Source organism: Hemitrygon akajei, chromosome 15 (assembly GCF_048418815.1).
Source record: "Hemitrygon akajei chromosome 15, sHemAka1.3, whole genome shotgun sequence".
Classification (NCBI taxonomy): Eukaryota; Metazoa; Chordata; class Chondrichthyes; order Myliobatiformes; family Dasyatidae; genus Hemitrygon; species Hemitrygon akajei.
The window spans coordinates 75,520,998-75,534,232 of NC_133138.1; the positions used below are offsets into that span (position 1 = coordinate 75,520,998).

The 13,235-nt window shown below is 48.1% G+C and overlaps 1 protein-coding gene across 3 annotated transcripts in view; it reads left to right on the forward strand.

Moving 5' to 3' along the window:
- reep2 (receptor accessory protein 2) overlaps positions 1-13,235 on the forward strand; it is a 98,730-nt gene that overhangs the window by 69,635 nt on the left and 15,860 nt on the right. The window lies entirely within an intron of this gene.

The following is a 13,235-nucleotide window of genomic DNA, read 5'->3' on the forward strand; positions in this document are numbered from 1 at the left end:
TGTCTTGGATAAGCATGGTTGCAGTACAGTAGGAGTTTGTGATAGACGGTTTTAGTCTATCGTGGCATTAATTCTGTGTGCTCTATCATTCTGTTTTGAGAACATCTAACATTAGCTAACATGTTTCAATGATCAGCTCAGGAATTGATTGTTTGATAAATTGATTCTGACATCTTCCAGTATCATTAACAGACAAAATTTAAAATACACCTATAGTTGGATATAATCATGTAAGCACCACTTGTTACATTTGTATTAAATATGGGTGATTTTGACCATGCAACAGGATAAAACATTTTAAAGTGAACGCTCTGCATTCTTTGCATAACACCAGCCTGTTATTTTCGATGTAAATAATACTGCAAGGGGTTTAAAATTGGTTGCTAATTTGCCAACATCCACTTTACATTAAGATCAAAATCGCCACATCTGTGTTAAGGATTTTCTCTGTAAATTTACTGTACTTGACAATTGGATTTGATAGCTAGGCAACATTGTAAACTTCAAGTGGGCTTGCGTTTATTGTGTCCTAAAGAACGAAATGGTTTGACACAGTAATGCAGGGTTCCTGTTTATGCAGTGCCGTCACATCACAGGGTTACCACGTAGTCGGAAAAAGAGGTTGCTTGCCTGAGTGAACAAAGATGAGTTACATGGCTGCACTTGGGCTAGAACTTCTCAGCTTCTGCTGCACTCTATGTGTGCAGAATACTGACAAGCTGGTCGGGCATTAGCACAACTCCTGAGTGAGCCAGGATAATTCTAAGTTCCATCCTCTTTGTTGTTCACAAGGTTTCTGCTTATTGTATCACTGGTGCAGGCAGGTAAGGAGCTCCAAACACCATCCTGTGCCAGAAGATTTTGGATAAAGACAGTTGATACATTACAGGGGAACAGTATACGCTCTGTTATCAATGAGAGAGTGAGGAAGTTAGAGAGAGTTAGACTGTGCCAAGACTGCTGGGGAGAGAATTAACATAGCAGACAATGCGTAACGAGAGTTTGATGTTCAAGAGAAAAGAATTTTCCAGTTTGGTCTGGAATAAGCAGGGGAAGTGCACATGCACAACACACGCTTAGTGTAATCTTATTTCTGCGTTGTTAATAAACTCTGCTACAGTAAGTGGGCAATAAACTTCCCCAGATAAGGGCCCATGACTGATCTACCAGACTTGCAACTGTGTTAACACTCGTTAAAAGTTTCTGATTTATTCCAAATCCTGGGCATAATTTAAATGGAGTGTCGTGAGGTACTGGCCAGGAGTACTTCACCAGAGGACATCTGGTATATTGAGATAGATGGTTTATAGTCAAATGATAAGATTACTTCACTTAAAAACATTTTCTGCAGTTTGTACCTAAGCATACCTTTACCTCCCGGATGCACAGCTTTAATTTCCCTGGCACACAGCCTTACTAAGGGTAAAAGTGAGATAAGGTTAAATTCCCTCAGTCCAACTGAATCTATTACAAAGGAGACTCACTGAATTTCAACATTCATTTCCCATTATCAGAAACAGAAGCAGGTGAAGACTATTGGGCTTCCCGTGCCTGTTCCCCCATTCAGTAAGTCATGGCTGATCTTTTATTAATGGCACCACCTCCCACACTATAGCTGTTGTGTTCCTCAATATTAAAAAAGAATATCAATTTGTTTGAATATACTCAACAACTGGGCCTCCACAGCCCCCTTGAGTAGAGAATTCCAAAGATTTACAAGTGTTCATTTATCACAAGTATATCCTTCCTGGAAAACCAGGCCTGTGCACAATATTCTACATATGGTTTCACCAGGACCTTATATAACTGATGCAAAGGTTTCTGCTTTTGTCCTCTTATCCTCCTGCAAGGTAGACCAATGTCCCAATTGCTTGTTGAACAGAATTGTAACTGTCTCTAACTAAAACAGAAAATGTAGGTAGGACCTAGCCAGTTGAAAACCTCATTTCTGCGGAAGAGACCCTAATACCCATTGACTAGATTTTCTTTCCACAGATGCTTTTTGACTGACTGAATTGTTCCCACATCTTCTGTTTTTGTTTCACACACCAGCATCTGCAGATTTCCTGTTTTGTAAGCTTTCTTTGATTTGTGTGCAAAGTCTGAAGTTTCTCTGAACAAAGACCTTTATGTAAATAAGGTTGAAAGAGTCCAGAGAAAATTTACAAGGATGTTATCGGGTCTGGAGGACCTGAGTTATAAGTAAAGATTGAATAGGTTAGAACTTTATTCCTTGCAACAGAAAAGATTGAAGGAAGATTTGATAGAGGTAGACAAAATTATGAGGGGTATAGATAGGGTAAATGCAAGCAGGCTTTTTCCATTGAGTTTGGGTGGGACTACAACCAGAGGTCATGGGTTAAGGGTGAAAGGTGAAAAATTTAAGGGGAACATGAGGGGGAAATTATTCACTCAGAGGGTCGTGAGAGTGTGGAATGAGCTGCCAGCACAAACGGTGCATGTGATCTCGATTTCATTGTCTAAGAGAAGTTTGGATAGGTACATGGATGGTAGGGCTATGGAGGGTTATGGTCCAAGTGCCGTTTAAATGGTTTGGCATGGACTAGATTGGCCAAAGGGCCTGTTTTTGTGCTGTACTTTTCTTCGGCTCTATGACTCTAGTCTCTCATCTTTCTAAGCAGGAAATATTTTCCACGCATTAAGCAGGGACTCCTTCACATCCCGATACCTACTCTCCCAGTTCTGCCACAGCCATTCTGCCCGTCCACACCCGAGTTGAATCATGCCAAGGAATCAGTCAGCTTCAGAGCACCGCACCCAATTCTCGATGTCTCTTAATGATTTCATACCCTCAGTATGTGACAGACCAAAGCCTTAACGCAGTTTGTAATAGGAAAAGCGCCTCCTTAGGCATTGCTATTATGCCCTTTGTGATGTTTCTCCTTGTTGGTTAGCAACGCATGTATATTTAGGATTCTTTTAGGATGTTGGCAAAGAATGAGGCTGGGTACAGGTCAATGGGTCTAGATGGATTAATGGTTCAGCACAGACTAGATGGGCCGAAGGGCCTGTTTCTGTGCTGTGCTGCTCTATGACTCTATGGAGCACATGAAGTTCACCGTTCTGTGAGCACTGCTGAGTCTTTAGGATTCGCTGTATGACAACCAAGGAGGTCATGCTAATAACCTCCAGGTTTTAAGGCTAATGTGATAGAGAGAATCCTAAAATAGAGCAGAGGTTATGAAACCTGATAAACAAATATTCCAATTAAACACCTAAAGCAGATTAAAAGTATGCCCATTTGGAACAGAGATGAGGAGGATTTCTTTAGTCAGAGGGTGGAGAATCTGTGGAATTCATTGCATGAAGTAGGCAGGAGAATAATTGAGAGCAAAAACTAAATTAGTCATGATTGAATGGCAGAGCAGACTCAATGGGCTGAATACTCCTACTTGTATGCCTTATGGTCTTCTTCCAAACTGACACTAAGTACTTCAAACACATGATAATTCTACCCATGTTGACAGTATGCAACAATCTCTAACAGTGAGGTGAGGCCTAGCAATATTAGGCCTCATGAAAAGTCATGTTATATAAAAAGAAACTGATAGTGATGAATATTTATGTGAGTGAGATATAAAATGTGCACAAATGCATTTTGAAGGCTTTTTTTTATAATTCTTTTATATTTCTGTTGATACAATTGAAGCACTTAATGCTTTTGATTGTTACATTGATTACATTGATCTGAATGGATTCTACCCCACTGCCAATGCTTTAACTCTTCCTTTTCTCCTCTTGCCTCCAATTGGAAAATATGTGTAAGTTTCATCCTTTTTATCATACTTGTAATTTTTCTAATCAATGTCAGGACTTATACTTTATTATAAGGAAAATTCCCGTTGACTGAATTTGCAAAATCAGATTTATTATCACTGACAAATGTTGTGTGGCAGCAGTACAATGCAATGCACAAAAGTTATCATAAGTTACAATAAGAAATATTAACAAAGTAGTGTCCATGGGTTCATGGACCATTCAGAAATCTAGTGGCAGAGGGAAGAAGCTATTCCCAAAATGTTGAGTCTTGAGACCCTTGTGGGCCTTCCACGATGGTAGCAATGAGAAGAGGGCATGTCATGAATAATGAGGGCCCTTAATGATGGATGCCGCCTTCTTGAGGCACCACATTTCGAAGATGTCATTGATGGTGGAGCGGCCAGTGCCCAGGATGAAGCCAGCTGAGTCTACGATCCTCTGCAGCTTTGTCTTGATCTTGTGCATTGGAGCCTCCACACCAGGTGGAGAACAACCGGTCAGAAAGCTGTCCACCGTACATATGTAGAATTTAGCTAGAGTCTTTGCTGACATATCAAATCTCCTCAAACTCCCAATGAAGCATGTCTTCTTCATGATTGCATCAGGATAGATTGTCTGAGATGCTGATGCCCAGGAACTTAAAGCTGCTCACCCTTTCAACTTGTGACCCCTCCATGAGGACTGATGTGTGTACACCCAACTTCCCCATCCTGAAGTCCACAATGTCGTACTGACATTGAGTACAAGGTTGTTACTTCAACACCACTCAACCAGCTGATCTACCTCACCCCTGTACACCCCCTCATCATCACCTGAGATTCTGCTAATAATGAATGTGTCATCAATGAGTTTATAGTTGGTGTTTGAGCTGTGCATAACCATGCAGTAATGATTGTAGAGAGAGTCGAGCAGTAGGCTGAGCACGTTCACGAGGTGGTAGGTTTTGAAGCCTATTGATGAGTACTGATGGTGTACTGAGAATTCTGAAGTCCTTGATCATTCTATGCAATTTCCCGCACATCGACCTCCCTTTCCCCTGCCTCCTAAAAACGCAACAGAGTTCTTGCCATGTTTCCACCTTCAATGTCACTAGCCTCAACATTCAATGGTTTATCCATCTTCTTTAAACAATGCCTTCCCTTGTGGAGGTGCACGTGGTGCCTTCAGAATTGTTTCAGATTCTGTTTTATTGGCAGAGTTGTTAAACAATTGTGAGAAAACAATTAAAGGGAACCATATTCCATATTTTCTAAGCGAGTGAAGTGGGTTGAAAACAGTCAATTCAGTGAAGTAATTCATTCCAAACACCATGGTTGATACAAGTAGAATTAAAGTTAAAATCAGCTTCATATTGCTGGGAATCTTTTGCATGTTAAAAGACAGACATTGGAATAAATGATAAACAGTATTCTAAAATGAATGCGAGCACAGTATAGAAAAAGTTAAGCTCTGCAAAAAAAAAGAGATGATTGGTTTGCTTGACTATTCACATGCAGTTGATGTTGATAAATGAAATGTTATAGAAGAGCTCCTGTGAATCCATTTCTGTGGATGGTGGGTTATATATTTACCATATAACCTCACCATATGAATAACATTCATGCCACAAAAGTGCCATAAATGACAACTTCCAAAAAGATTCTGATAACCAATGGTGTCAGCATAAGAGTACACTATCATAACATTCTATGGGCTAACTTAAATAGGCTGTTACATGCTTACTGTGGTAACAAGAACAGATCAGAAGCTGAGTGTCCTGTGGCAAGCTGCTGATATCCCAAAACCTTTCCACCACCCACTGCCCAGAAATGTAGAGCAGACCAAAGCAGCAGAGGCGATTCAGTGATGAGTGGTAACTTTAATAATAGACCACAAAATAAGAAGCCACAAGAGGCCACCAGACAAGAAACAACAGATAGTAAATACCGTAGGCAATAAGGTAATTGAAGGCTAGAAGCTGGCTGGTTCGATGGGTGAACAAGGAACTGTGCATGAGAGCAGGGTTTAAATAGGCTGCAGGTGATGAGTTGGAAACAAGTGGCAGGTGATTGGGTGGAGACTGGGAAGTGCCCGCTGTACAAGCCTGACAGGACGTCCCTCCTATGTCTGGCTCCTGATGGCCCAGGATGGTCTGGATGGGTCCAGTGGAACTTCCTGATGGTCCGAGGTGAAAGCAGATGCCACCCAAAACCTCTCCTCTGGGCTGTACCCTTCCTAGTCAACCAGGTACTGAACACGCCCTCCACGATGATGTGAATCCATCAACTGTCAAGCCATTTACACTGGACCACCATCCACCATCCTAGGTTCGGGAGGTGCAGATTCAGGTGGGTCGAGTGGTCCGAGGATAAGGGGCTTGTGGCAGGACACATGGAAAGCAGGTATGATCCTGAGGGATGGGGGCAGCTGGAGGAATGGAGACACGTTGGCTGATGGGAAACACTGACTCCTTCCTGATCTGGACTGACCACCAGAACCACTGACTCACCAACTCAACCAATATCAGGCTCAATAGGCCCTCTTCTTCAAGCTATTCAACTTGATTGATGTGATGGGTAATACTGAAGGGATCAAAGGACCAGTGAGAGAGCTTGTGGGCGTCTGTGTGCAGGGGCAGATCCCGGGTGGACAGTCAGACATGCTCCCCAGGCTGGAGTTGTCTGGCTGGGCCTTGCTGGCATTTGGCATGATAGCAGTAGGCACAGTTGGCACAAGGATTACCCTCTATGCCCTCCTGCAGCAGTGAACCAGGGCCCTGGCGGACAGGACTTCTACTGTTGGCTCCTCCATGGGAGCTGGTAGCCATGAAGCACTTTAAAGGGCGATATGCTCGTGGCGGAGGAGGCAAAATGTTGTAGAATCTTCTCCACTTGCTGACTGGCTCTTTCTAACTGACCGTTGGTCTGCAGATAATAGCCAAACTTACCGAGCTGCGGAGGAGGGAGCAGAAGGCATGCCAGAAATGGGAGACAAATTGTGGGCACGAGTCTGACACGATATCCTGAGGAAAACCACAGAGGTGAACTGCATGCTGGGGTTCCAGGCTGACATAAGTTTGTGGAGGCGGGCTGCCTTGGAGACCCAATCTACCACTCTGATGACTCCCATGGCCCTATTGGAAGGTGGCAAACCCCTGATGAAATCCATGGCAGTGGGTGGGACCACTGGCATTGAGGGACTGGTAGGGTCCCAGGAGCCCAGAGGCCTGCAGGTTGTAGGAACTGGACTGAACATATTGAGGGCAGGCAGAATGAACTGACCTGCATCTGCAACCATGAGGGCCCACCAGAACCGGGGCCTCAGAAAATCCAGAGTCCGGCATGCAACTGGACGGCTGGAGAGGCATGAGGGGTGAGCCCACTGGAGTGCCTCATGAGGGGTGAGCCCACTAGAGTGCCTCAGAGCCCACAGCTGCTGGCTCGTGCGTGCGGTTGTCAGGTGTGTCAGCCAGAGCAGGCTCATGCCCTATGGGCTGGCGGATCTGGTTCTCAAAATTCCAATCAGGGCAAGGATCTTCGAGGATGGAATGATGGGCTGAGGGTTAAATTCCATTTCAGGTGGGTCAGACTGTCGTGATAGGGCGTCCACCTTACTGCTCTTGGAGCTGGGTTGGTAGGAGATAATGAAGTTGAAGAACAAGGTCCTGTCAGCCTGACATGGGTTGAGTTTGTGGGCCTGTTGTATGAATGAGTTTCTGGTGGTTAATCCAGATCAGGAAGGGCTCTGTGCTTCCTATCGGTTATTGTCTCCATTCCTCCAAGGTCTAATTAAAGGTGAGTACCCCTAATCCATAATGGTGCTGTGTAGAGTGGAACCTACACAAGAGTGTGTCTTCCTGTCCAGTCCTCGTTGGGAGAGGGTGGCCACAGTGCTCATGTTAGATGCGTCCACCTCTAACAGAAAATGTCCAAAGGGGTTTGGATGGCAGAGAATGGGAGCAGTGGTGAAGTGTCTCTTAAGCTTCTCAAAAGAGAGGTCCACAACAACAGACCAGGTTATCAGTGAGGTATGTGATTTGCAGAGTGAGGTGAGGTGAGGTGTGTGGCGATTTGGTTGTAGTTCTTGATGAAACAGCAGTAGAAGCCCAGGAAGTGCTGTGGCTGTTTGAGGGAGCATGGTCAGGGCTATTCAATGATGGCACATACTTTCTTTGGGTCCATGGTTAAGCCTTTGGGTGAAAGGATGTACCCAAGAAGGAAATGATTGGGGTGTAGAACTGGCGTTTCTCTAACTTGCAGTATAGTTGGTTCTTGAGGAGATGCTGGCAGACTGTATGGATGTGACAGTTGTTGTCTTGGGGATCCCTGGAGAAGATGAGACACGTACTTGTTTAGCATGTTTTGGAGGAGCTCGTTAATTAAGGCTTGGAAAATGGCTGGACTGTTGGAAAGCCCAAAAGGCATCACCAAGTATTCGTAGTGGCCAGTGGATGTTATGGACATTGTCTTCCACTCATACCCTGGCCCTGTGGAGCATTTTGATTGCGCTATCCATTAAGGGGAGAGGGGAGCAGTTCTTAATGGTGACTTTGTTGAGTGCAAGGTAGCTGATGCAGGGACAGAGACCCCCATCTTTCCTTTCGTCTAAGAAGAACCTTGCAGCTGATGAGGACTGGGATGTTTGAATGAAGCTATGCTTTAGTCCTTCGGTGATGTGGTCATTCATGGCATGGGTCTCAGGAGTGGAGAGAGAGAACAGCTGACCTCAGGGAGGGGTAGTTCCCAGGAGGTTGATCATGTGGCCTGTGAGGTGGCAGAGAGGTGCTTTTCCTTTTACTGAAGGCGATGGCTAAGTTGTGGTATTCCTGTGGGATTTTGGTGAGGACAAGGGTTTCCTCCATCTCCACGGACTCACAGGGTGAACTGAACTTTGGTTGCATCAGGTAGGTCCCCAACTCAGCAGTGAACTGATGGCCAGGGGTGACCCAAACGAGAGGAGTGTTGGGTGAGTCAGTACGGAGGAAGTGCATGGTGCTCTCAGATACTCGCGTGTGAGCTCTGACCATCCCAGACCACAAGGGACGTCCTTCAGTGGCTGTGATGCAGAAGGGCTGAGAGATAGACTCAACAGGGGTCCAAGCGGCACACGCAGAGACAAGTCCAGAGAGTTGCCCGCTGCACTGGAATCCATCAGAGTCTCATGTGCACACACAGGCTGTGGAGGAGGACAGAGAGAGTGAGTCGGGCTACGATCCTGAAACAAAAGGGCTGTGGAGGAGGACAGAGAGAGTGAGTCGGGCTACAATCCTGAAACAAAAGGACTGTGGTGGGGGGGAGCTCGGCACTCATCTCTACCTGGTGGTGCTGGTTTTGATGCAGTGGGCATTTGATGATTTCATGTGTGGATGACTGACTGCTCCTCAGTAATCACACAAGTTCCTCCTCTACTAACACTCATGCTGTATGAGGGGTGTGCGATGGCGAGGGCTCTTTCTCACTGCCTGAATTCTGGAGGCATTGCAGATAAGGGTCCTGCATCCTGAAATGGTTCTGGGAACAGAACTGGGGTTCTGGTTGATGATCTGGTGGGTCATAACACAAGACACTTCAATATGGAGGGTCGGAGTGTTGAGGCTTTCGAGGTCAATGGGCATCTCCCAGGTTGACTGATCGCCTTTCAAGTGCTTCAAGAAGCTGTGATGGTAATGGATCAGCTGCACTCTGCTGTGAGGGTCCTGAATTCCACCAGCTCCGATGTGAGGATCCTGAATTCCACCAGCACCGAGCGTGAGGGTCCTGAATTCCACCGTGTAATCCAGCACCGAGCGTGAGGGTCCTGAATTCCACCGTGTAATCCAGCACCGAGTGTGAGGATCCTGAATTCCACCGTGTAATCCAGCACCGAGTGTGAGGTTCCTGAATTCCACCGTGTAATCCAGCACCGAGTCCGAGGGTCCTGAATTCCACCGTGTAATCCAGCACCGAGCGTGAGGGTCCTGAATTCCACCGTGTAATCCAGCACCGAGCGTGAGGGTCCTGAATTCCACCGTGTAATCCAGCACCGAGCCTGAGGGACCTGAATTCCACCGTGTAATCCAGCACCGAGTGTGAGGGACCTGAATTCCACCGTGCAATCCAGCACCGAGCGTGAGGGTCCTGAATTCCACCGTGTAATCCAGCACCGAGCCTGAGGGACCTGAATTCCACCGTGTAATCCAGCACCGAGTGTGAGGTTCCTGAATTCCACCGTGTAATCCAGCACCGAGTCTGAGGTTCCTGAATTCCACCGTGTAATCCAGCACCAAGTGTGAGGGACCTGAATTCCACCGTGTAATCCAGCACCGAGTGTGAGGGTCCTGAATTCCACCGTGTAATCCAGCACCGAGTCCGAGGGTCCTGAATTCCACCGTGTAATCCAGCACCGAGCCTGAGGTTCCTGAATTCCACCGTGTAATCCAGCACCGAGACTGAGGTTCCTGAATTCCACCGTGTAATCCAGCACCGAGTGTGAGGGACCTGAATTCCACCGTGTAATCCAGCACCGAGTGTGAGGGACCTGAATTCCACCGTGTAATCCAGCACCGAGTGTGAGGGTCCTGAATTCCACCGTGTAATCCAGCTCCGAGTGTGAGGGTCCTGAATTCCACCGTGTAATCCAGCACCGAACGCGGGGGTCCTGAATTCCACCGTGTAATCCAGCACCGAGTGTGAGGGTCCTGAAGTCCACCGTGTAATCCAGCACCGAGTGTGAGGGTCCTGAATTCCACCGTGTAATCCAGCACCGAGTGTGAGGGTCCTGAAGTCCACCGTGTAATCCAGCACCGAGGGTGAGGGTCCTGAATTCCACCGTGTAATCCAGCACCGAACGCGGGGGTCCTGAATTCCACCGTGTAATCCAGCACCGAGGGTGAGGGTCCTGAATTCCACCGTGTAATCCAGCACCGAACGCGGGGGTCCTGAATTCCACCGTGTAATCCAGCACCGAGCGTGAGGGTCCTGAATTCCACCGTGTAATCCAGCACCGAGTGTGAGGGTCCTGAATTCCACCGTGTAATCCAGCACCGAGTCTGAGGGTCCTGAATTCCACCGTGTAATCCTGCTCCGAGTGTGAGGGTCCTGAATTCCACCGTGTAATCCAGCACCGAGTGTGAGGGTCCTGAATTCCACCGTGTAATCCAGCACCGAGTCTGAGGGTCCTGAATTCCACCGTGTAATCCAGCACCGAGTGTGAGGGTCCTGAATTCCACCGTGTAATCCAGCACCGAGTGTGAGGGACCTGAATTCCACCGTGTAATCCAGCACCGAGTGTGAGGGTCCTGAATTCCACCGTGTAATCCAGCACCGAGCCTGAGGGACCTGAATTCCACCGTGTAATCCAGCACCGAGTGTGAGGTTCCTGAATTCCACCGTGTAATCCAGCACCGAGTCTGAGGTTCCTGAATTCCACCGTGTAATCCAGCACCGAGTGTGAGGGACCTGAATTCCACCGTGTAATCCAGCACCGAGTGTGAGGGTCCTGAATTCCACCGTGTAATCCAGCACCGAGTCCGAGGGTCCTGAATTCCACCGTGTAATCCAGCACCGAGCCTGAGGTTCCTGAATTCCACCGTGTAATCCAGCACCGAGTCTGAGGTTCCTGAATTCCACCGTGTAATCCAGCACCGAGTGTGAGGGACCTGAATTCCACCGTGTAATCCAGCACCGAGTGTGAGGGACCTGAATTCCACCGTGTAATCCAGCACCGAGTGTGAGGGTCCTGAATTCCACCGTGTAATCCAGCTCCGAGTGTGAGGGTCCTGAATTCCACCGTGTAATCCAGCACCGAACGCGGGGGTCCTGCATTCCACCGTGTAATCCAGCACCGAGTGTGAGGGTCCTGAAGTCCACCGTGTAATCCAGCACCGAGTGTGAGGGTCCTGAATTCCACCGTGTAATCCAGCACCGAGTGTGAGGGTCCTGAAGTCCACCGTGTAATCCAGCACCGAGGGTGAGGGTCCTGAATTCCACCGTGTAATCCAGCACCGAACGCGAGGGTCCTGAATTCCACCGTGTAATCCAGCACCGAGGGTGAGGGTCCTGAATTCCACCGTGTAATCCAGCACCGAACGCGGGGGTCCTGAATTCCACCGTGTAATCCAGCACCGAGCGTGAGGGTCCTGAATTCCACCGTGTAATCCAGCACCGAGTGTGAGGGTCCTGAATTCCACCGTGTAATCCAGCACCGAGTCTGAGGGTCCTGAATTCCACCGTGTAATCCTGCTCCGAGTGTGAGGGTCCTGAATTCCACCGTGTAATCCAGCACCGAGTGTGAGGGTCCTGAATTCCACCGTGTAATCCAGCACCGAGTCTGAGGTTCCTGAATTCCACCGTGTAATCCAGCACCGAGCGTGAGGGTCCTGAATTCCACCGTGTAATCCAGCACCGAGTCTGTGGTTCCTGAATTCCACCGTGTAATCCAGCACCGAGCGTGAGGGTCCTGAATTCCACCGTGTAATCCAGCACCGAGTCCGAGGGTCCTGAATTCCACCGTGTAATCCAGCACCGAGCGTGAGGGTCCTGAATTCCACCGTGTAATCCAGCTCTGAGTGTGAGGGTCCTGAATTCCACCGTGTAATCCAGCACCGAACGCGAGGGTCCTGAATTCCACCGTGTAATCCAGCACCGAACACGAGGGTCCTGAATTCCACCGTGTAATCCAGCACCGAGTCCGAGGGTCCTGAATTCCACCGTGTAATCCAGCGCCGAGTGTGAGGGTCATGAATTCCACCAGCACTGAGTGTGAGAGTCCTGAATTCCACCAGCTCCAAGTGTGAGGGTCCTGAATTCCACCGTGTAATCCAGCACCGAGTGTGAGGGTCCTGAATTCCACCGTGTAATCCAGCACCGAGTCTGAGGGTCCTGAATTCCACCGTGTAATCCAGCACCGAGTGTGAGGGACCTGAATTCCACCGTGTAATCCAGCACCGAGTGTGAGGGTCCTGAATTCCACCGTGTAATCCAGCACCGAGTGTGAGGGTCCTGAATTCCACCGTGTAATCCAGCACCGAGTGTGAGGGTCCTGAATTCCACCGTGTAATCCAGCACCGAGTCTAAGGGTCCTGAATTCCACCGTGTAATCCAGCACCGAGTGTGAGGGTCCTGAATTCCACCAGCACCGACTGTGAGGGTCCTGAATTCCACCAGCACTGAGTGTGAGAGTCCTGAATTCCACCAGCACCGACTGTGAGGGTCCTGAATTCCACCAGCACTGAGTGTGAGAGTCCTGAATTCCACCAGCACCGACTGTGAGGGTCCTGAATTCCACCAGCACTGAGTGTGAGAGTCCTGAATTCCACCGTGTAATCCAGCTCCGAGTCTGAGGGTCCTGAATTCCACCGTGTAATCCAGCACCGAGTGTGAGGGCCCTGAATTCCACCGTGTAATCCAGCACCGAGCGTGAGGGTCCTGAATTCCACCCTGTAATCCAGCATCGAGTCTGAGGGTCCTGAATTCCACCGTGTAATCCAGCACCGGGTC